The 22,948-nt window shown below is 46.0% G+C and overlaps 1 pseudogene; it reads left to right on the forward strand.

Annotated features, from left to right (window-relative positions):
• Positions 1–2,041: 2,041 nt before the first annotated feature.
• On the forward strand, positions 2,042–2,657 carry LOC105708968 (large ribosomal subunit protein eL15-like; annotated as a pseudogene).
• The last annotated feature ends 20,291 nt before the right edge of the window (positions 2,658–22,948 follow it).

The following is a 22,948-nucleotide window of genomic DNA, read 5'->3' on the forward strand; positions in this document are numbered from 1 at the left end:
TGAAGCAGAGTTTTTATAGGCTCATAGCAAAACAAGGCTGTGGGTAAATAAAAGTCAATGTCAAAGTGAATTGCAAAGTGGACTAAGGGTCCTGTTCCTTTGGAAACCATAAAATTAAATAAATGTGCACCGTTTTGTTCTGGGAGTCTTTATCTGAAGTCTTGTGCCTGGGGTGGATACTACAGCAGCTTTTTCGAGCCCAGAAACTTCAGGCAAGAGGAAAAATTTTCACTTGTAGTGATATATTTTCAAACTGCAAATTATCTACCTATGGTTTTATGGAACGAGATTTCGCAGCAAGTCAAGTGATTCTTCTGCCTCAGCCTCCCCAGTAGCTGGGATTACAGGCATGCACCACCATACCTGGCTAACTTTTGTATTTTAGTAGAGACACGATTTCACCATGTTGGCCAGGCTGGTCTCGAACTCCTGAGCTCAGGTGATCCGCCTGCCTCGGCCTCCCACAGCGATGGGATTACAGGTGTGAGCCACCGCCCCCGGCCCACAGTTCATTTTTGTTTTTGTTTTTTCCTCCCAAGAGTGTCTTGGATACTTTGACTCCTTTTTATTCCCCTATTAGTTTTGGAAACAAATTGTCAAGTTCTACAAAAAAAAAAAGAAAAGCTCAGCTTTTCATTGGGATTACATTTGATTTATGAATCAGTACAAGAGTTGACACCTTCAAATCTAGAATCTTCCAATCAATGAACATATATATCTCTCCATTTATTTAGGTCTTCTTTACTCTCTAAACAAAATTTTTTTCTTTTTCTTTTTTTTTTTTTTTTGAGATGGAGTTTCACTCTTGTTGCCCAGGCTGGAGTGCAATGGCGTAATCTCCACTCACCACAACCTCCGCCTCCCAGGTTCAAGCGATTCTCCTGCCTCAGCCTCCCAAGTAGCTGGGATTATAAGCATGTACCACCAAGCCCTGCTAATTTTGTATTTTTAATAGAGACTGGGTTTCTCCATGTTGGTCATGCTGGTCTCGAACTCCTGACCTCAGGTGATCTGCCTGCCTTGGCCTCTCAAAGTGCGGGGATTACAGGTGTGAGCCACCACGCCCAGCCCCCAACAACATTTTTTAATAGTTTCCATAGAGGTTTTATAAGTCCTGTATGAGACATTGTATCTTGTTACGTATTCCTTAGGTACAAGAGGGGAATTTGCTTTTCACCTTTTTGAACTGTTTGAAGTTTTTTCTTTTTTTTCTTTTTTTTTTTTTTTGAGACGGAGTTTCGCCCTTGATACCCAGGCTGGAGCGCAATGGCGCGATCTCGGCTCACCGCAATCTCCGCCTCCTGGGTTCAGGCAATTCTCCTGCCTCAGCCTCCTGAGTAGCTGGGATTACAGGCACGCGCCACCGTGCCCAGCTAATTTTTTTGTATTAGTAGAGACGGGGTTTCACCATGTTGACCAGGATGGTCTCGATCTCTTGACCTCGTGATCCACCCGCCTCGGCCTCCCAAAGTGCTGGGATTACAGGCTTGAGCCACCGCGCCCGGCCTGTTTGAAGTTTTTTCTAACCACATGCATATATTTTTCAAAATAAAAATTATCAAGATTTTTGGCCTTTCCATCTGGCGGCAGCCATCAGATAAGCCAAGATGGGTGCATAGAAGTACATCCAGGAACAGCCGGGTGCAGTGGCTCATGCCTGTAATCTCAGCACTTTGGAAGGCCAAGGTGGGTGGATCACGAGGTCAGGAGTTCAAGACCAGCCTGGCCAAGATGGTGAAACCCCGTCTTTGCTAAAAATACATAAAAATTAGCCTGGTGTGGTGGCAGGCGCCTGTAATCCCAGCTATTTGGGGAGGCTGTGACAGAGAATTACTTGAACCTGGGAGGCAGAGGTTGCAGTGAGCCGAGATCGCACCACTGCACTCCAGCCTGAGCAACAGAGCGAGACTCCATCTCAAAAAAAAAAAAAAAGAAAAAAAAAATTACTCAGACCTGATGGCACATGCCTGTGGTCCCAGTTACTCAAGAGGCTGAGGCAGGAGGATCGCTTGAGCGCAGGACGTCAAGGCTGCAGTGAGTTATGGTTGCACTACTGCACTTTCGCAAGATCCTGTCTCAAAAAAAAAAGTACATCCAGGAGCTATGGAGAAAGAAGCAGTCTGATGTCATGAGCTTTCTTCTAAGTGTCTGCTGCTGGCTCTCTGCTCTCCACAAGTCTCCCTGCCGCTTCTGGCCCGATAAAGCGTGCCAACTGGGCTACAGGACCAAGCCAGGTTATGTTATATGTAGGATTCGCGTTTGCCATGATGACCTAAAACGCCCAGCTCCTAAGGGTGCAACTTACGGCTGTCCATCATGGTATTAACTGAAGTCTTCAGTCCATTGCAGAGGAGTGAGTTGGATGCCACTGTGGGGCTCTAAGAATCCTGAATTCTTACTGGGTTGGTGAAGATTCCACATACAAATTTTTTGAGGTTATCCCCATAGATCCATTCCATAAAGCTATGAGAAGAAATTCTGATACGTAGTGGATCACCAAACCAGTCCACAAGCACAGGGAGATGCCTGGGCTGACATCTGCAGGCCGAAAGAGCCGTGGCCTTGGGAAGGGTCATAACTTCCACCACACTATTGGTGGTTCTCGCCAGCAAGCTTGGAGAAGACGCAATACTCTCCAGCTCCACTGTTACTGCTAATAGAAGTAAAGTTTGTGAAACTCATACTTAATAAACAACTAAGACAGTCAAAAAAGTAATTAAGATTTTTGGGACAGGCGCAGTGGCTTAAGCCTGTAATTCCAGCACTTTGGGAGGCCAAGGCGGGTGGATCACCTGAGGTCAGGAGTTTGAGACCAACCTGGGCAATATGATGAAACCCAGTCTCTACTAAAATTACAAAAATTAGCTGGGCGTGGTGGCATATGCTTGTTATCCCAGCTACTCAGAAGGTAGAGCCCAGGAGAATCTCTTGAAGCTGGGAAGCAGAGGTTGAAGCGAGCTGAGATAGCCCCACTGCTCTCCAGCCTGGGTGATAGATTGAGACTAATTGTAAAAAAAAAAAAAAAGAAAGAAAGAAATTGTTAAGATTTTTGAATCAGCACTCTATTATCATTGTTTGCACATCAAAACTATAAGTAGGCATACAGCAGAAAGTTTCTCTCCCACTTCTGGACCTATTCACATATTCCCAATCCTTCCTTTCCAATAGGTAATGGCTATAAATTAATTTCTTATTTATCCTTCCGGAATTCTTCATGCACATGTCCCTAAATGTATACTTTCTCTCTCCTCAAAATAAATGCCATAGACTGTGCGTCTTTTTGCAGAATCTTTTGCAAAAAGACTCTTGTGGACACAGTGAGAAAACATGGACCCAGGAACTGTGTTACTTGCAAACTTGAACCCGGGACGTGGAGGTTGTAGTGAGCCAAGGTCATGCCACTGCACTCCAGCCTGGGCAACAAGAGCGAAACTCTGTCTCCAAATCATAATGTGGCCAAGCCAGCAACCCTATTCCATAGGTACTGTTGCTATGCAGTTTATTCAAGGGAGGAAACTAAAGTCTGAGAAGTGATTTAGCCAAGGTGAGGTGGCTGGAAAGGCTGGGAACATGGATTTGAACCCAAGCCTGTGACCCTAAAGCTCTTATGCTGGGCCACTGAGCTGAGGAGACTCCAGTCAGCACTTTCCTACGGAAGGGGCGTGTTTGGTCACCACTGGAAGGTTTACCCCACAAAAAGAAGGCTCAGAGGAAATTTGATATGGTCTTCAAGTATTTTAAGGGCTGTCATGTGGAAAAGGATTAGCTCTTTTGTGTTACTCCTGAGAGCAGAGGTAAGATAGGTGGGGTGTGTTGCAGGAAAGTCAATTTTCTGTGTGTGTGTGTGTGTGTTTGGTTTTTTTTTTTTTTTTTTGAGATGGAGTCTTGCTCTGTCACCCAGGCCGGAGTGCAATAGTGTGATCTCAGATCACTGCAACCTCCGCCTCCTGGGTTCAAGCGATTCTCCTGCCTCAGCCTCCCGAGTAGCTGGGACTACAGGCATGCACCCCCACACCCAGCTAATTTTTGTATTTATAGTAGAGATGGGGTTTGGCCATGTTGGCCAGGCTGGTCTCAAACCCTGACCTTAGGTGATCCACCTCCTCGGCCTCCCAAAGTGCTGGGATCACAGGCATGAGCCACCACGCCCCACCAGGAAGTAGATGTTGGCCCAGTGATATAACAAACTTACTGGAGGTAATAAGCCCACTGTCGGTGGTGGTTTATTCTGAAGATCAGAGATGGGGAGTTTGACCTCAGCCCTGAACAAGAGAAGCATTGGAAACAAGGCTGTGTTGTAGCGGATTGCTGCTTTGGAAGAGGAGTTGGACAAGAACTCGAGGAGTTTTTATGTCCCTTTCAACTCTAAGATTCTATGTTTGCAGGGCCCAGCATGGTGGCTCACACCTGTAATCTCAGCACTTTGGGAGGCCGAGGTGAACAGATCACCTGAGGTCAGGAATTTGAGACCAGCCTGGCCAACATGGTAAAACCTCATCTCTACTAAAAATACAAAATTAGCTGGTTGTGGTGTTGCATGCCTGTAATCCCAGCTACTGGGGAAGCTGAGGCAGGAAGATCACTTGAAGCCAGGAGGCAAAGGTTGCGGTGAACCAAGATTGTGCCATTGCACTCCAGTCTGGGTGACAGAGCAAGACTCCGTCTCAGAAAAAAATAAAGTAAGATAAAAAGATTCTGTGGCTACAAATATCAGCAGCTCAGCAGTGTAGAACTGAATCCTCCCAAACCAATTTCTCCAATTGTTATTAAGCCTTTTAATATACCATTGATGGGAGTATGAACAGAAACTGTCTTTTTGGAAGTGTTGTTTGTCAGTATTTATTAAAATTTAGACTGTTCAGGCCGGGCGAGGAGGCTCACGCCTGTAATCCAAACACTTTGGGAGGCTGAGGTGGGTGGATCACCGAAGGTTAGAAGTTCAAGGCCAGCCTGGCCAACATGGTGAAACCTCATCTCTATTAAAAACTACAAAAATTAGCTGGGCGTGGTGGCAGGCGCCTGTAAGCCTATCTACTTGGAGACTGAGGCAAGAGAATTGCTAGAACTCGGGAGGCAGAGTTTGCAGTGAGCCAAGAATGTGCCATTGATTGCATTCCAGCCTGAGTGATATCTCAAAAACAAACAAAAATTTAGACTGTTCGGGCCAGGTGCGGTGGCTCACACCGGTAATCCCAGAACTTTGGGAGGCTGAGGCAGGCAGATCACGAGGTCAGGAGTATGAGACCAGCCTGGCCAACATGGTTAAACCCCGTCTATACTAAAAATACAAAAAAATTAGACAGGCATGGTGGCAGGCGCCTCCCAGCTATACTAAAAATACAAAAAAATTAGATAGGTGTGGTGGCAGGCGCCTGTAATCTCAGCTACTTGGGAGGAGGAAGAATCCCTTGAACCTGGGAGGCAGAGGTTGCAGTGAGCCAACACCGTGCCACTGCACTCCTGCCTGAGCAACAGACCGTTTGTTGGGTGGAGGTGGGGGAGGGTTGCAGATTTAAGCAGAGTGGTCAGGGTAGGCCTCACAGAGAAGGTGATATTTGAGCAAAGAATTAAAGATCATAAATGGGACACCTCCCACTTCCTGTTGTTCTAAGTTGAAAATCCACCAGGAGTTAGTTACTTTTTCCCTTTTTCTTTTTTTCAGAGGCAGGTCTCACTCTATTGCCCAGGCTGATCTCAATCTCTCGAGCTCAAGCGATCCACCCCCTCAGCCTCCCAAAGTCCTGGGATTACAGGCGTAAGTCACTGCACCCAGCACTGGGAGACACTTGTGAGGGGCCTGGTGTCCAGCAGGCTCCAGAGGACAGTCGCTATGATTGTTCGTTTTAGTCCTGAAACGAACATGAGCTCTCAAAGCGTTTACCTAAAGAAGATGCCTAAGAACATTGACTGCAGTTTGCAAATTAAGAGTGAACAGGGTTTGGGTTCTGGTAAGTGTTTTATCTGCCTCCCAGAAAGGAATCCGAGTTTCTGGTGGAAGGGGAAGTTTCCCACCTGAATGCCCTGTTTGCCTGCATGCCTGCTGGCCCTCGTGCAATCCACCCATTGTGTTTCCATTAGCGTAACTGTGTGTAGGAGGCTCTTCTGTACTCTCAGTCCTTGATAAATCCCCACAAGGCCTCCCCCATGAGGCAATGAGAAAGCCATCAGTGGGGTCAGATCCCTCCCAGGACAGGATGTTAACCTTCAGCAGCACCTGAACCGTGGGAGCTGGTTCTTGTCAATGTCATGGAAACAGAACAACGGGAGGCTTCAAAGAAATCAGTTGCCGGCACTCCCAGATTCCAAGCAGGCCTTATTTAATGCCTTCTAAAATTCCCCTGACCCTTTCTTCTTATTTTTTAAATTAATTTTTATTTTTATTTAGTTAGCTAGTTGGTTATTGAGACAGGGTCTTGCTCTGTGGCCTAGGCTGGAGTGTAGTGACTCGATCTCTGCTCATTGCAACCTTCGCCTCCCAGATTCAAGCAATTCTCCTGCCTCAGCCTCCCAGTAGCTGGGATTACAGGTGCCCACCACCATGCTCAGCTAAGTTTTGTAGTTTTTAGTAGAGATGGGGCTTCCCCATGTTGACCAGGCTGATCTCCAACTGCTAGCCTCAAGTGATCTGCCCGCCTCATCCTCTCAAAGTGCTGGGATTACAGGCATAAACCTGAGTGCTTGATCTCTCTCTCCCTCTCTCTCTCTCTCTCTCTCTTTTTTTTTTTTTTTACGGAGTCTCGCTCTATCACCCAGGCTGGAGTGCAATGGTGTGATCTCGGCTCACTGCGACCTCTGCCTCCTGGGTTCAAGCGATTCTCCTGCCTCAGCCTCCCAAGTAGCTGACACTACAGGCACATGCCACCATGCCCAGCTAATTTGTGTATTTTTAGCAGAGACAGGGTTTCGTGATTTTGGCCAGGCTGGCCTCCAACTCCTGACCTCAAGTGATCTGCCCGCCTCGGCCTCCCAAAGTGCTGGGATTACAGGCGTGAGCCACTGCGCCCGGCCCAATTTGTGTATTTTTAGTAGAGACAGGGTTTCACGATTTTGGCCAGGCTGGCCTCCAACTCCTGACCTCAAGTGATCTGCCCGCCTCAGCCTCCCAAAGTGCTGGGATTACAGGCGAGAGCCACCCATGCTTGATCTCATTACTTTTTAAAATGAGACAAGGTCTCGCTCTATCGCCCAGGCTGGAGTGCAGTGGGGCAATCACAGCTTACTGCAGCCTCAACTTCCTGGGCTCAGCTGATTCTTCCAGGTCAGCCTTTCAAGTACCTGATATTACAGGCACATACCACCACACCCAGCTAATTTTTGTATTTTTTTTTAGAGTCAGGGGATCCTGCCATGTTGCCCAAGCTGGTCTTGAACTCCTGGGATCAAGCAATCTGCCACCTCGACTTCCCGAAGTGCTGGGGTTACAGTTGTGAGCCACCGTACCTGGGCCCTGACCTCTTCTTTCGGGTGATAGATACCTGCTAGGATCTCCTGTGGTTTCTACATCCTCTCAAGCAAAGAGAGGTTATTCTTCAAGGGGAGAGGAGAAAAAAATAGATCTCAACCCAAAGCCAGATATAAGCACCTCAAGAAAGGTCAATAAAGTCAATTTGGAGGTGAGGAAAGGCTTCATTGGCACCCAGAACATTGGTGTTGGGACTAGAGTACAGACTAGTGGGATTTTGACACATAAAAACGAAGGATGGTACCAGGTGTGGTGGCTCACGCCTGCAATCCCAGCACCTGAGGAGGCTGAGGTGGGCAGATCAGTGGAGGTTGGGAGTTCGAGACTAGCCTGACCAACATGGAGAAACCCTGTCTCTACTAAAAATACAAAGCCAGGCGTGGTGGTGCACACCTGTAATCCCAGGTACTCTGGAGGCTGAGGCAGGAAAATAGCTGGAACCTGGGAGGCGGAGGTTGTGGCTGGGTGCAGTGGCTCATGGCTGTAACCCCAGCTCTTTGAGAGACCAAGGCGAGCAGATCACCTGAGGTCAGGAGTTTGAGACCAGCCTGGCCAACATGGTGAAACCATGTCTCTACAAAAAATTAAAAAATTAGCTCAGTGTGGTGGTGCACTCCTGTACTCAGAGCTACTCAACAGGCTGAGGCAAGAGAATCGCTTGAACCCAAGAGGCAGAGGCTGCAGTGAGCTAAGATCGCATCACTGCATTCCAGCCTGGGCAACAGAGTGAGACATCTCAAAAAAAAAAAAAAGTTACTAAGAGTTAACATTATAATATACATAATTAAAACTACTAAAACAACAATTTTACATATAAAGGTAAAATTTAGTTTTCTCTTTTAGACAAAATTATCATGTAATATTAAAAAATGCTAAAAAAAATTTTGTTTGCAGGAGACACAGATTCAGTTAGCCTCATACTGTCTTTACTGTGTCTTGTTTAAAAACCATAGTCTCCTGTCTGTTAAAAAATAAGTTTTTGGCCAGGCGCGGTGGCTCATGCCTGTAATCCCAGCACTTTGGGAGGCCAAAGAAGGCAGATCATTTGAGGTAAGGAGTTTGAGATCAGCCTGGCCAACATGGTAAAACCCCATCTCTCCTAAAAATACAAAGAAAAAAAAAATTAGCTGGGCATGGTGACACATGCCTGTAACGCCAGCTATTACAAAGGCTGAGGCAGGAGAATCACTTGAACTTGGGAGATGGAGGCTGTTGTGAGCTGAGATCACACCACTGCACTCAAGCCTGGTGACAGAGTGAGACTCCTCTCAAAAAAAGAAATCAATCAATGCCATTCACAACTTTAATAGAATGAAGGCATAATGTAGAAAACAGCCTTTGACAAAAACCAATGACTTTTCAGGATTCAAAACACACACAAAACAGGGCTGGGTTCGGTGACTCATGCCTGTAATCCCAGAATTTGGGAGGCTGAGGCAGGCAGATCATGAGGTCAGAGGATTGAGACCATGCTGGCTAACATCATGAAACGCCATTTCTACTAAAAATACAAAAAAATTAGCTGTCGTGGTTGCATGCGCCTGTAGTCCTGGCTACTCGGGAGGCTGAGGCAGGAGAATCACTTGAACCCAGGAGGTGGAGGTTGCAGTGAGCCGAGGTCATGCTGCTGCACTCCAGCCTGGGCGACAGAGGAAGACTCCATCTCAAAAATAAAAATGAAAATTAAAAAATAATAAAAAAAAAAAACAGAACACTGAAACAATAAAGACCAGAAGAGAACTTCTTCAACAGGATAAAGGGCATATGTGAAAAACCTACACCAGGCCAGACATGGTAGCTCATTCCTGTAATCCCAGCACTTTGGGAAGATTGCTTGAACCCAGAACTTTGAGACCCGCCTGGGCAACACAGTGAGACCCTGTCTCTATTTATTAAAAAGAAAGGAAGGAGGGAAGGAGGAAGAAGGAGGAAAGGAGGGAAGGAGGAAAGGAAGGAAAGAGGGAAGGAGGGAAAGGGGGAAGGAGGGAAGGAAGGAAAGAAGGAGGGAAGGAGGGAAGGAAGGAAAGAAGGAGGGAAGGAGGGAAGGAGTGAAAGAGGGAAGGAGGGAAGGGAGGGAGGAAGGAAGAGAAGAGAAGACAAGCAAAGAGAAGAGGAAAAACCCACACTATATGTAGCAGTGAAAGACTCACAGACTTAAAGGTTTCCCCACAAAGACCAAGAACAAGACACCTGCTTTTACCACCTCTAGTCAACTTTGCACTTTAGTGTTTTATTTATTGATGGATCTATTTTCATTTATTTATTTTTTGAGACCGATTCTCTGTCACCCAGGCTGAAGTGCAGTGGCACAATCTCGGCTTACTGTGACCTCTGCCTCCCAGGTTCAAGTGATTCTTCTGCCTCAGCCTCCCAAGTAGTTGGGACTACAGATGTGGACCACCCTGCCTACGTAATTTTTGTATTGTTAGTAGATACAGGGTTTCACCATGTTGGCCAGACTGGTCTTGAACTCCTCACCTCAAGTGATCTGTCCACCTTGGCCTCCCAAAGTGCTGAAATTACAGGCATGAGCCACCATGCCCAGCCGAACATGGCCCTTTAACGTTCCAAAATGTAGGTTTTATTATTATTTACATATACTGAGGCCAACAGATTAGGAGACAGCTGTCATTGAAAAGATAGTTTGTGGTCACGTGCAGTGACTCACACCTGTAATCCCAGCACTTTGGGAGGTCAAAGAGAGTGGATTACTTGAGGTCAGGAGTTTGAGACCAGCCTGGCCAACATGGTGAAACCTCATATCTACTAAAAAAAAAAAATACGAAAATTAGCTGAGTGTGATGGGGGCACCTGCAGTCCCAGCTACTCGGGAGGTTGAGGCAGGAGAATTGCTTGAACCCTGGAGGCGGAGGTTGCAGTGAGCCAAGATCTAACCACTGCACTCCAGCCTGGGCAACAAGAGATAAACTCTGTCTCAAAAAAAAAAAGAAAGAAAGAAAGAAAAGAAAGGAAAAATCAATGCACAAACATCAGCCACATTTCTATAAATTAGCAATAAACAATCAGAGAGTAAAATTAAGAAAACAATTTCACTTCCGATAGAATAAAAGTAAATAAATTTAACCAAGTAAGAGTAATACTAGTGCCCTGAAAACTGCAAAACATGGTTGAAAGAAATAACAAAGACCTAAATGAATAGAAGATGTCACGTGTTGATATGGGCTGGCTCTGTGTCCACACCCAAATCTCATCTTGAATTGTACTCCCATAATTCCCACGTGTTGTGGGAGGGACAATGTGGGAGATAATTGAGTCATGGCAGTAGTTTCTACTACACTGTTCTTGTGGCAGTCAGTCTCAAGCGATCTGATGGTTTGATAAGGGGAAACCAGTCTCACTTGGTTCTCATTCTCTGTCTTGCCACTACCATATAAAAAATGCCTTTCGCCTTCTGTCATGATTGTGAGGCTTCCCTAGCCACGTGGAACTGAAAGACCATTAAACCTCTTTCTTCTGTAAATTGCCCAGTCTCTGGTATGTCTTTATCAGCAGCATGAAAACAGACTAATACACGTTTATGGATTAGAAGACTTAATATTGTTCAGATGACAATATTGCCCAAAGTGATCTGTAGACTTGATGTGATCCCTATGAAAATCCCATTGTCCTTGTTTGCACACTTGGAAAATTCAGACCTATAATTCACATGGTATTCCGCCCAATAGCCAATCTTGAAACAAAGAGCAAAGTTGAAAGATTCACACTTAGTGATTTAAGAATTTACTAGAGGCCGGGGCACGGTGGCTCACGCCTATAATCCCAGCACTTTGGGAGGCCGAGGTAGATGGATTGCCTGAGTTCAGGAGTTCAAGACCAGCCTGACCAACATGGTGAAATCCTGTTTCTACAAAAAATACAAACTTTAGCCGGGCGTGGTGGCAGCTGCCTGTAATCCCAGCTACTTGGGACGCTGAGGCAGGAGAATCACTTGAACCTGGGAGGTGAAGGTTGCAGTGAGCTGAGATCATGCCACTGCATTCCAGCCTGGGCAAGAGAGCAAGACTCTATCTAAAAAAAAAAAAAGAATTTACTACAAAGAAACAATAATTATTAGCCGGGTGTGGTGGTGCATGCCTGTAGTCCCAGCTACTCGGGAGGCTGAGGCAGGAGAATTGCTTGAACTCGGGAGGTGGAGGTTGCGGTGAGCTGAGATCGCGCCACTGCACTCCAGCCTGGCGCCTGGCGATGGAGCGAGACTCTGTCTTAAAAAAAAAAAGAAACAGTAATCGAAAGGTGTGATACTGGTATGAGGATAGGCGGATTTATTAGTGGAATGGAACCGAAAGTCTGGAAATAACCCATATATCTATGGTCAGTTGATTTTTTTCTTTTGAGGCAGGGTCCTGCTCTGTTGCCTGGCTGGAGTGCAGTGGCACAATCACAGCTCACTGTAGCCTCTACCTCTTGAGCTCAAGCAATCCTCCCACCCTCAGCCTCCCATGTAGCTGGTAGCTGGAACTACAGGCACGTGCCACCATAACTGGCTAATGTTTTTGTTATTTTTAGTAGAGATGAAGTCTCGCCGTGTTGCTCAGGCTGGTCTCAAACTCCTAGGCTTAAGCAATCCTCTCACCTTAACCTCCCGAAGTGCTGGGATTACAGGTGTGAGCAACTGCACCTGGTGTAGTCAATTGGTTTTTTGTTGTTATTTGTTTATTTGTTTTTGAGATGGAGTCTCACTCTGTCACCCAGGCTGGAGTGCAGACCCAATCTTGGCTCACTGCAACCTCCTCCTCCTGGGTTCAAACGATTCTCCTGCCTCAGCCTCCCAAGTAGCTGGGACTACAGGTGCCCACGACCATGGCCGGCTAGCTTTTGTATTTTTAGTAGAGACAAGGTTTCACCATCATAGCCAGGCTGGTCTTGAACTCCTGATCTCCCGTAATCCACCCACCTGGGCCTCACAAAGTGCTGGGATTCAGGCATGAGCCACCATGCCCAGTCAGTCAATTGGCTTTTGACAAGCGTGCCAAGGCTGCTTAATAGATGAAAGAACAGTATCTCTCTCTCTCTCTCTCTCTTTCTTATTTCAACAGCTTTTGGGGTACAAGTGGGTTTTGGTTTCATAGATGAATTATAAAGTAGTGAACTTTGAGATTTTAATGCACCCATCATCACCCAAGTAGTTATACATGTGCCCAATATGTGATTTTCATCCACACCTTCCTCACATCCTCCCCATTCTGAGACTTCAAAGTCCATTATGTCACTCTGTATGACTTTGGGTACTCAGTTTAGCTTCTACTTATAAGTGAGACATATGATATTTAGTTTCCATTCCTGAGTTACTTCACTTAGAATAATGGCCTCCAGCTCCATCCAAGTTGCTGAAAAGACATAATTTTTTATTTTTCTTTTTTCTGTTTTTTTTTTTTGAGATGGAGTCTTGCTCTGTCACCCAGGCTGGAGTGCAGTGGCACGATCTCGGCTCACTACAACCTCCTCCTCATGGGTTCAAGGCATTCTCCTGTCTCAGCCTCCTGAGTAGCTGGGACTACAGGCACACACAACCATGCCTGGCTAATTTTTGTACTTTTATTAGAGACAGGGTTTTACCATGTTGGCCGGGCTGGTCTCCAACTGCTGACCTCAGGTGATCCACCCACCTTGGCCTCCCAAAGTGCTAGGATTACAGGGATGAGCCACCGTGCCCAGCCCAAAAGACGTAATTTCACAGAACAGTCTCTTCAACAAATGGCCCTGAAACAACAAGATATCCACATGCAAAAGAATGAAATTGAACTTTGAACTCACGCCATATACTGACTCCTGAATTACAAAAGTTAGAACAATAAACTACACTTCACAGAGAGCCTAGAGGGAAATCCTCATTCTCTTGGGCTTGGCAATGGTTTCTTAAATACAATGCCAAAGCACAGTAACAACAGCAAAAGTAGAGAAACGAGAGTTTACCAAAATTAAAACCTTCTGTGCATCAAAGAACACTATCGAAGGAGTGGAAAGGCGGTCCACCGAATGAGAGGAAATATTTGCAAATCACGTGTTTGATAAGGCACCACTATCCAGAATATGTAAGGAGCTTTACAACTCAACAACAAAAAAACAAAGAACCCAATTCAAAAAAATGGGCCCTGGATTTGAATAGACGTTTCTCCAAAGAAGATATTCAAATAGCCAACAAGCACACGAACAGATGCTCAACATCATTCGTTATTAGGGAAATGCAAACAAAAACCACAGAGATATGACACTTCACACGCAATAGAATGATTATAATTTTTTTTTTTCTGAGACGGAGTTTTGTGCTTGTTGCCCAGGCTGGAGTGCAGTGGTACGATATCGACTCACTGCAACCTCCGCCTCCCAGATTCAAGCGATTCACCTGCCTCAGCCTCCCGAGTAGCTGGGATTACAGGCACGTCCGGCTAATTTTGTATTTTTAGTAGAGGTGGAGTTTCTCCACATTGGTCAGGCTAGTCTCAAACTCCCGACCTCACGTGATCCTCCCTCCTCGGCCTCCCAAAGTGCTAGGATTACAGGCATGAGCCACCACACCTGGCCTGATTATAATTTTTAAAAATGAAAAATATGGCTGAGTGCAGTGGCTCACGCCTGTAATCTCAGCATTTTGGAAGGCCGATGTGGGTGGATCACAAGGTCAGGAGTTCAAGACCAGCCTGTCCAAGATGGTGAAACCCCGTCTCCACTAAAAACACAAAAAAAATAGCCAGGCACGGTGGCAGGTGCCTGTCATCCCAGCTACTTGGGAGGCTGAGGCAGGAGAATGGCTTGAACCTGGGGGCGGAGGTTGCAATGAGCCAAGATCATGCCACTGCACTCCAGCCTGGGTGACAGAGTGAGACTCTGTCTGAAACAAACAAACAAACAAAAAAAAAGGAAAATTACAAACATGATGGGGATGTGGGGAAATTGGAACCCTTGTACATTGCTGATAGGAATGTAAAATGATACAGCCTCTATGGAAAACAATTTGGCAGTTCCTCAAAATGTTGAACATAGAATTACAATATGACCCAGGAATTTCATGCCTAGATGTATACTGGTGTACAAATGTTCAAACATTAACTTGCATGCAAGAGGTCATAGCAGCGCTATTCATGACAGCCCGTAACGTGGAAACCAAATGTCCATCAAGTAATGACTGGATAAATAGTATTGAGTCTGTCCATACACTGCAATATCATTCAGACATGAAAAGGAAGAAAATAACGGATGCATGCCACAACTTGGATGAACCTTGAAAACGTCATGCTACAAGAAAAGAACCCTGGCCAGGCGGGTCACTGACACTTATAATCCCAGCATTTTGGGAGGCCGAGCAGGCAGATCACGAGGTCAGGAGTTCGAGACCAGTCTGGCCAACGTCGTGAAACCTCCTCTCTACTAAAACTACAAAAATTAGCCAGGTGTGGTGGCACACGCCTATAGTCCCAGCTACTCGGGAGGCTGAAGCAGGAGAATCGCTTGAACCCAGGAGGTGAAGGTTACAGTGAGCCAAGACCACACCATTGCATTCAAGCCTGGGTGACAGAGCAAGACTCCAGTCGTCAAAAAAAAAAAAAAGAGGCCGGGCACGGTGGCTCACGCCTGTAATCCCAGCACTTTGGGAAGCTGAGGTGGGTGGATCACGAGGTCAAGAGAACGAGATCATCCTGGTCAACCTGGTGAAACCTCATCTCCAGTAAAAATACAAAAAATTAGCTGGGCATGGTGGCACGCACCTGTAGTCCCAGCTACTTGAGAGGCTGAGGCAGGAGAATTGCTTGAACCCAGGAGCCAGAGGTTGCGGTGAGCTGAGATCGCACCACTGCACTCCAGCCTGTGTAACAAGATCGAAACTCTGTCTCAAAAAAAAAAAAAAAGAAAGAAAGAAAGAACGAATGAACCTTGGTGAAATGCAGTGGCTCATACGTGTAATCCCGGCACTTTGGGAGGCCAAGGTGGGCAGATTGCTTGAGCTCAGGAGTTCAAGACCAGGCCGGGCACCATGGCAAAAGCACATCTCTACAAAAAAATACAAAAATTAGCTGGGGGTGGTGCACATATGTAGTCCCAGCTACTCGGGAGGCTGAGGTGGGAATTTTGCTTCAACCTGGGAGGTCAAGGCTGCAGTGAGCCATCATGTGAAAGAAAAGAAAGAACACAGACACTGACACAAAACGCCACATATTGTGTGATCTATTTGTATACCATGAAACACACAGAATAAGCAAAGCCAGAGAGACACAAAGTAGCCTAGTTCTCAGGGCCCAGCAGGAGGGGGACTAGAGGGTGACTGCTTAATGGTTAGAGGTGTTTTTTGTTTGTTTGTTTATTTGTTTGTTTTACTGTGGCATAATGTTCTAGAATTAGTGATGATAACTGTGCAACATCGTGAATGTGACAAAAACCACTGAACTATTCACTTTCAAATGATGATTTTGTTGTTGTTGTTTGAGTTAGGGTCTCACTCTGTCACCCATGCTGGAGTGCAGTGGAGTGATCATAGCTCACTTCAGCCTCCTAGGCCCAAGTGATCCTCCTGCCTCAGCCTCCCCAATGGCTGGAACTACAGGCACATGCCGGCATGCCTGGCTCCAAATGGTGATTTTAAAAAATGTTTTATGAATCTTACCTCAAAAATAGAAAGAAAGCCTGGCACAGTGACTCACGCCTATAATCCCAGCTCTTTGGGAGGCCGAGGCAGGCGGATCACCTGAGGTCAGGAGTTCAAAACCAGCCTGGCCAACATGGTGAAACCCCATCTCTACTAAAAAATGCAAAAATTAGTTGGGCGTGGTGGCAGAAGCCTGTAATCCCAGCTGATCAGGAGGCGGAGGCAGGGAAAATTGCTTGAACCCAGAGGCGGAGGTTGCAGTGAGCCAAGATCGTGCCATTGCACTCCAGCCTGGTCAACAGAGCAAGATTCCATCGAAAAAAAAAGAAAAAAACGAAAAGAAATGTGACTCAAAACAGGCTAATGACATACGAAGAGACTTTGTTAAATGTTTTTGGGGAAGTTCTTCCTGGCACTCTGACAGAGATCTTGAAAGTCATTCTGTTTTCTCCTCTGAACATTGCAAAGCTTTCTTTTTTTTTTGAGACAGAGTTTCGCTCTTGTTACCCAGGCTGGAGTGCAATGGCGTGATCTCGTCGCCGCAACCTCCGCCTCCTGGGTTCAAGCAATTCTCCTGCCTCAGCCTCCCAAGTAGCTGGGACTACAGGCCTGCGCCACCACGCCCAGCTAATTTTTTTGTATTTTTAGCAGAGACGGGGTTTCACTGTGTTGACCAGTATGGTCTCGATCTCTTGACCTCGTGATCCACCCGCCTCGGCCTCCCAAAGTGCTGGGATTATAGGCGTGAGCCACCGCGCCCGGCCTGCAAAGCTTTAATACAATACCTCAAACAGTGGTGATCATCCCACCAATCCTTGAAAAAATGGTGCCTGTGTGTGGTCCTCATGAGCTGGCCACTTGCAGAAAATTGTGCCGTATGCCCTGGAAGTACTGAGTAGGTGATTTTGGGCTGACATTCAGCCCATGTTCCTCTTGGTGTGTGATTGTCTCTTCCCAAGAAAGGAAACACTTTTGTTAAGGAAATTGCTGCCCAGAAGAATAACTCTTTCTCATCTATCTGTCTATTCATCCATCCATGGCCCATCCATCTGTCCATCTATTCATCCATCCATCACTCGACCACTTGTTAATCTATTCATTCATCTTTCCATCCATTCATCCATCACCCATCCATCCACTCATTCCTCCATCTTTCCATCACCCATTCACTCATTCATCTATTCACCATCTATCCATCCATTCATCCTTCCATCACCCATTCACTCGTTCTTCTATCAACTACCTATCCATCCATTCATCCATCTTTCCATCTGTCCTTCCATCACCCATCCACTCATCCATCTATCCATCCCTCTATCCATTCATTCATCCATCGGTCCATCCATCCATCTCTTTATTCCTCATTTATTAATACTAGAATATTCAAAGTCCCATGTCAGGGTTTTTTTTTTTTTTTTTTTTTTTTTTGAGACAGGGTGTCCCTCTGTTGCCCAGGCTAGAGTGCAGTGGTCCCATCTTGGCTCACTGCAGCCTCCGCCTCCCAGGCTCCACCTCTGCCTCTCAAGTAGCTGGGACTACAGGCATGCACAATAATGTCCAGCTACTTTTTGTGTTTTTTGTAGAGACGAGGTCTTGCTATGTTGCCCAGGCTGGTCTCAAACTTCTGGGCTCAAGTGATGGACCAAAGTGGCCTCCCAAAGTGCTGGGACTTCAGGTGTGAGCCACCACATCAGCTGGGTTAAGGTGACCGTATATTACTAGTGGCCTGCCTGGGGTAAGCCATGAGAATATAAAGAAAGATAGCCAAAGCCACAGGCATAAGTCAAACCTTAAACCTGCCAAACTGACCTGGCACAGTGGCTCACACCTGTGATCCCAGCACTTTAGGAGGCCAGGCGCTGGATCACTTGAGGTTAGAAGTTTGAGATTTCAGCCTTGGCAACATGGTGAAACCTAATCTTTACTAAAAACATGAAAATTAACCAGGCATGTAGTCCCAGCTACTCGGGAGGCCACATGGTGTATACTCCATTTGAAGTGTCTAGAACAGGCAAATCTATAGAGACAGAAGATAGATTAGTGGTTGCCACGGGCTAGGGGAAGAGGGAATAGAAGAAACTGCTAATGGTATATGTTTTATTGTTGTTGTTGTTTAATAACAGGGTCTCATTCTGTCACCCAGGCTGGGGCACAGTGGTGTGATCATAGCTCACTGCAGCCTGGAACTCTTGGGCTCAATCGATCCACCTGCCTCAGCCTCCCAAGTAGCTGGGACCACAGGTGTGCACCACCATAACCAGCTAAGTATAGGATTTCTTTTTAGGGAAAAGGAAATATTGTGGAATTAGATAGCAGTAGTTGTACAACCCTATGAATACACTAAAAAACATTGAATTGTGCATTTTGAAATGGTGAAAATGGTGAAATTTATGGCATGTGAATTACATCTTAAAGACAACCAAAAAAAAAGTGGGTCCTCCAGCCCCTGTCAAGCTGCCCCGTGATGAGCATGCCATGTGGAACACAGACTTGCTGTCCAGTTTACCTCCTGCCCAAACTGCAGATTTGGAGGTGAAATCAATGGTTGTCGTTATTAAGCCTCTAAGCTTGGGGTTGCTTTGTGGCATGGAAACATGTGCTGTCCAGCCTGACTAACATGGTGAAACCCTGTCTCTACTAAAAATACAAAAATTAGTCGGGTGTGGTGGCACACACCTGAAATCCCAGCTACTCGGGAGACTGAGGCAGGAGAATCGCTTGAACCCGGGAGAAGGAGGTTGCAGTGAGCCGAGATGGTGCCACTGCACTCCAGCCTGGGCAACAGAGCAAGACTCCATCTCAAAAAAAAGGAAAAAAAAAAAAAAAACAAAAGAAAAACGTGCTGCTCCTGATACGGAAGTCTTCCCTAACTAGTAACCCACGCTAGGTTAGGACCTCTGTCTACCTCAGGATCTCTGCATTTTTCATTATAGTATTTATCCCAGTTTGTAATTTAGTATTTGATGAATTGCTACCCTCCCTGTTGGCCAGTGAGCTCTGTGTGAGTAGAGACTCTTTATTTTTTTGAGACAGAATCTTGCTCTGTCACTAGGCTGGAGTGCAGTGGTGTGATCTCAGTTCACTGCTACCTGTTTTCAGAGTTCAAGCGATTCTCCTGCCTCAACCTCCTGCGTAGCTGGGATTACAGGCATGCACCACCACGCCCAGCTAATTTTTGTGTTTTTACTAGAGATAGGATTTCACCATGTTGACCAGGCTGGCCTCGAACTTCTGACCTCAAGTGATCCACCCACCCCAGCCTCCTGAAGTGCTGGGATTACAGGCATGAGCCACCACGCCCAGTCAGGATCCTGTTTATTTTGTTCGCTGTAGTATCCTTAGTGCCTGGTGCACAGCAGACGCTCAGTGATATGTTTTGAATGCATGAATAAAAAGTTAAAATGCAAAGAGATTTGGAGTTCAAATAGAGGGTTCCTAGGGTCTTCCGGGTTGAGCAGGAGACAGAGTGACCAAAGAGCAGGCAGAGGATGGAGGTGAGGGTCAGGATTTTTAGAGAATGACGAACATCTGGGAAGGTGAAAGGAAGGATAAGGAAATTGACCAGAGAAAACTGAAGCATAAAAATGTTCTCACACACTTAATCCAGGCAGCCTGGTGTCCTGGGGACCAGAATGGAGAACGTGGAGGGATGGAGTAGACTGGCCTGTGACCTGCCAAAGGGTGAGGAAATAGCCACTTTTTTTTTTTTTTTTTTTTTTTTTTTAGGTAGGGTCTAGATTTGATGCCCAGGCAGTGGGCTTGATCTCAGCTCGCAGCAGCCTTTGCCTCCTGGGCTCAAGTGATCCTCCCACCTCAGCCTCCCAAGTAACTGGGACTACAGGTAGGTGTCACTAGGACCAGCTAATTTTTGTATTTTTTGTACAGATGGGGTTTTGCCATGTTGCCCAGGCTGGTCTTGAATTCCTGAGATCAGATGATCGATCCACCCACCTTGACCTCCCAGAGTGCTGGGATTACAGGCCTGAGCCACTATGCCCAGCCTACTTATGGAGTGCTTATTATGTTCTAGGCACTGTGCTAAGTGCTTTTCCTGCATTAGTTCATTTTATTATTATTATTATTATTATTATTATTATTATTATTTGAGATGGAGTCTAGCTCTGTCACCCAGGCTGGAGCGCAGTGGCACAATCTCAGTGCAACCTCTACCTCCCAGTTTCAAGTGGTTCTCCTGCCTCAGCCTCCTGAGTAGCTGGGACTACAGGCATACCACCACAGCTACTGGCTAATTTTTGTATTTTTAGTAGAGACCGGCTTTCACCTTGTTGGCCAGGCTGATCTTGAACCCCTGACCTCTGGTAATCCACCCGTCTCGGCCTCCCAACGTACTGGGATTACAGATGTGAGCCACCACACCTGGCCCATTAGTCCATTTTAGCCACATCAATATCCCAGGAGTTAGGTACTATTATGGTCTTTTAATAGCTGTAGAAACGGAAGCCCAAGGACATGTGCGGTGGCTCATACCTATAACCCCAGCACTTTGGGAGGCCAAGGTGGGTGTATTACTTGAGATCAGGAGTTTGAGACCAGCTTGGCTAACATGGTGAAACCCTGTCTCTACAAAAATACAAAAATTAGCCAGGTGTGGTGGCTCACACCTGTAATCCCAGCTACTTCGGAGTCCAAGGCAGAAGAATTGCTTGAACCCGGGAGGTGGAGGTTGTAGCGAGCCAAGATCACACCACTGCATTCCAGACTGCGCAACAGAGCTAGACTCCATCTGAAAAAAAAAAAAGAAAAAGAAAAAAAACGGAGGCTCAGAGAGGTGCAGCAATTTGTCCAAGGCCACACAGGTAGCCAGGATTCACCATCCAGTTTAGTGTAACAACAGAGCTTATGCAGACAACCAGGATGCCGCCATGGGGCTCTGGGTGGAAAATCAAAGCTTCAAGGAGACCAGGGACATACGTTTAAGAATCTTCTCAAGGACCAGTGCAGCAGGGAGGCTCCAGGCATAGAACCAGGTGATACCTTGCCTGGCTGATTCAAGATCGTCTCTATCCCAAATCACCTGCCAGACCTTGAGCTACATATTTAACCCTTCTCTGCCTCCATTTTATTTTTGTTACATTGATTGAAAGTCAGAAAGGAACGGAGTCCTGATTGGTACAGAGGCTGGGAAAATTGGGAGAGATTCTGGAGAGGGCATCAGCTTTATCCTACATTCTTTGTTATCATGTAAAAGTCCTCATTTGGGCTTTGTTTGTTTGTTTGTTTTTGGTTTTTTTTGAGATGGAGTCTTGCTCTGTCACCCAGGCTGGAGTGCAGTGGTGCAATCTCGGCTCACCGCAACCTCTGGCTTCCAGGTTCCAGCGATTCTTCTGCCTCAGCCTCCTAAGTAGCTGGGACTCCAGGCACACACCACCACACCCAGCTAATTTTTGTATTTTTAGTAGAGATAGGGTTTTGCCATATTGGCCAGACTGGTCTTGAACTCCTGACCTCAGGTGATCCACCCACCTCGGCCTCCCAAAGTGCTGGCATTACAGGGGCAAACCACCATGCCCAGCCAAAAAAGTCTACATTTGGTTAGACCCAGTGGCTCACACCTGTAATCTCAGAACTTTGTAGGCCAAGGTGGGAGGATCACTTGAGGCCAGGAGTTCGATACCACCTTGGGTAACATAACGAGAACCTGTCTCTACAAAACATTAAAAAATTGAAAAATTAGCCAGGTGTTGTGATGGTATGCACCTGTAGACCCAGTCACACAGGAGGCTGAGGTGGGAGAATTGGTTGAGACCAGGAATTCAAGGTTGCAGTGAGCTATGATGGCACCACTGCACTCTAGCCTGGGTGACAGAGCAAGACCCTGTCTCAAAAAAAGAAAAAGAAAAAAAGAAAGAAAGAAGGAAGGAAGAAACAAAGAAGGGAGGGAGGGAGGGAGAGAGAAAGAAGGAAGGAAGGAAAGAAAGAAAAGAAAGAGAAAAAGAAAAACTATTCGTGCTATGGATCTATGAGTTCATTACAACAACCACACATCATGTACTTGTCTAGTGCAGCCAGAGTATCAAATACTCTGTCTACTTGCTGGACGGATGAAACTGAAAGACCTTGAACCTGGCATCAGACTGTTTTTGCATCTGGCCAAGTCTCTTCCCAGCTGTCTGACCTTGGGCAGGTCACTTTTCCTCCCTAAGGCTTGCTTTCTTCATCTTAAAATCAGGACGACAGTAGCACCTACCTCTTGATATCGTGTGAGCAATAAATGCAATGATGAACGTAGAATGTTTCATACAGTGTCTAGTATGGGGTGAGTACATCTTCAAAAATAACAGCCATGCCTTTTCCTAGGATTGTATGTAATGCAGTAATATTGCAAATAAAGGCAGTTGTTGTTTTCTTCCTTAATAAACCAGGAGAGAATTAGGATTCCTTTGGGATTCAGACTGATCCCTTTGAACCAGCAGTTTGGATTTGGTTACCATAGTATCCTGGGCATGAATGGCTGATAGAGAGGCATGTCATATTTTCAGAAGTTGCCTTGACTTGTCTGATGAAAAGATGCCATTTCTATTAAGCAGCTGTCTCTAATTTGTAAAATTCTATCTGTGGCTTTACCCGACCCTTATTCTCCAACAGCTTCTCACTCCAGCTCCTAAGAAAAGGTATATCTACCAGGTAGAAAACAACTAAGTCTTGGTAAAACACATTTACTTTTTCTGAACTCAACCTGTAGTTTTTGTTCAACTGAGTTCCCCTGGCGAAATACATTTCAGCAAAATTTACTTCATGAATTTCTTTTTTTTTTTGACATGGAGTCTTGCTTTGTTGCCCAGGCTGGAGTGCAGTGGCTCGATCTCCTCTCACTGCAACTTCTGTCTCCCGGGTTCAAGTGATTCTCCTGCCTCAGTCTCCCGAGT

The sequence above is a fragment of the Aotus nancymaae genome, unplaced genomic scaffold (assembly GCF_030222135.1).
Source record: "Aotus nancymaae isolate 86718 unplaced genomic scaffold, 86718_ANA_hifiasm-v0.15.2.pri h1tg000049l, whole genome shotgun sequence".
Lineage (NCBI taxonomy): Eukaryota > Metazoa > Chordata > Mammalia > Primates > Aotidae > Aotus > Aotus nancymaae.